Source organism: Cyprinus carpio, unplaced genomic scaffold (assembly GCF_018340385.1).
Source record: "Cyprinus carpio isolate SPL01 unplaced genomic scaffold, ASM1834038v1 S000004355, whole genome shotgun sequence".
In the NCBI taxonomy this organism is placed as follows: domain Eukaryota; kingdom Metazoa; phylum Chordata; class Actinopteri; order Cypriniformes; family Cyprinidae; genus Cyprinus; species Cyprinus carpio.
In genome coordinates, this window is record NW_024877041.1 from 1 (window position 1) to 1,512 (window position 1,512).

Sequence of the window (1,512 nt, forward strand, 5' to 3'; positions counted from 1 at the left end):
CCGAACCCTGGTTTTAGATCAGTGTTTCCCCAACCGCTCCTGGAGGCCCCCAATAACACTGCATGAATGTGTTCTATGTCACCTTAATCAAAACACACCTGATTCAGATCATCAGCTCATTAGTAGAGACTCCTGGGCTGATCTGAATCGGGTGTCTCAGACAAAGGGTCTCATATTTTTTTAGATGACTCTCCCTTTAACCAAACACACCTTGGATTCTCGGATGCATCAGCTCGCTAGTGAAAGACTCCAAGACCTCAGGGTGGATGCATCCCAGGAGAACTCTCCATAAAACAGCAACCACGGCATCTGCAAGAGCAGACCCTCAGGGGGAGCCAAGACAAAGCCCTCATTCCTTTTTCTGTTATTCATCACAATAGCTTCAGCAATCCCCTGAAAAGGGGAAGCACACCCGCTTTCTGGAACGCACTGCAATACCAGGCCGATCATTGGAGTGGACGAGCAAGCCCCGGCTCCAGCTCCGTGATCCAAAAATCAATTTATGTATGTAGTCCCGGGTGGGGGCGTTATCAGATATTAAACTGATAAGAACAGATACCCACATGATCTTAGCCAAAGGCGGCGATGCTGCAATGGTGCAGCGGGGAGGGAAAGCGGGACATGGCCGCGCCCATCACGGCTTTGGTAAGTCAGGGGGGAGCCTGAGGCTGCTGGGGGACGGTAGGACCCTCCCCGCCTGCACCGAAGCCTCGCCCGACGCCCGGGACGGTGGTTCTGCTGCTACGATATACGATTGCCAGAATCCGCAACGCACTGCTTCCATATTACCGCGCCTCTGATGTCATCGGAAATCCTCTGGCTCGGTTTGAATCCAGAAGGTCTGAATTGGCAGTGGTCGTTTCTACGAATTTTCGCCATTCTTTTGGATTTTGCTCTAAAACCTTCTTTTAGTGGCATCCCGGCACTGCGGTACTTTGGCCCAGTCCAACCGAGCCAAAGCAGCACAGAAAAGATTCTTCTGGATTCTGACGGTCAATATCACATCCAAAAAAAGTGTAAATTCCCATCCACTGACTTGGCGATGGGCGGCCCGCAAAACTTCTGATAGCCGGGTCAGTGTGGACCAGGTTGCTAAAATGGCTGTAGCCAGAGAGGATTTAGAATCACTTAACCCAATCGGCACGCCTATGGCGGGCTCAGCTCTTTTGTCATGTGAAAGGTTGCTGTCGACTCGGACTCACTTTTGGCGCTGTGATAAGGTTAAAGAATAAATGAAATAGGAAATGAAAAAGGACACAACAATCATTTGTAAAACAGCTAAGCCGGTCAGGTCTAGGCAGAGCGGTTCTCCCGATCGATCCTGCTTGGAAAAGTTGATTTGTCTGTTAGAAGAAATTACGGAACCCACACTCCACGCCCGTGCGTCGCGATTTTGCTTTCAGAGCGGCTTAACTACGTGACTTTTTTTTTTTTTTTTTTTAAAACAGCTCACAGCATTCTGAACAGCTCTCTGGATCATTGAGAACCCGAAAAGTAAGCCAGAACAAACGC

The 1,512-nt window shown here is 49.5% G+C and overlaps 1 non-coding gene across 1 annotated transcript; it reads right to left on the reverse strand.

The window, feature by feature from the left end:
* Positions 1 to 402: 402 nt before the first annotated feature.
* Positions 403 to 592, reverse strand: LOC122143419. Its single transcript, XR_006159163.1, has one exon. It is a non-coding gene; the product is annotated as a U2 spliceosomal RNA (small nuclear RNA).
* Between the last annotated feature and the right edge of the window lie 920 nt (positions 593 to 1,512).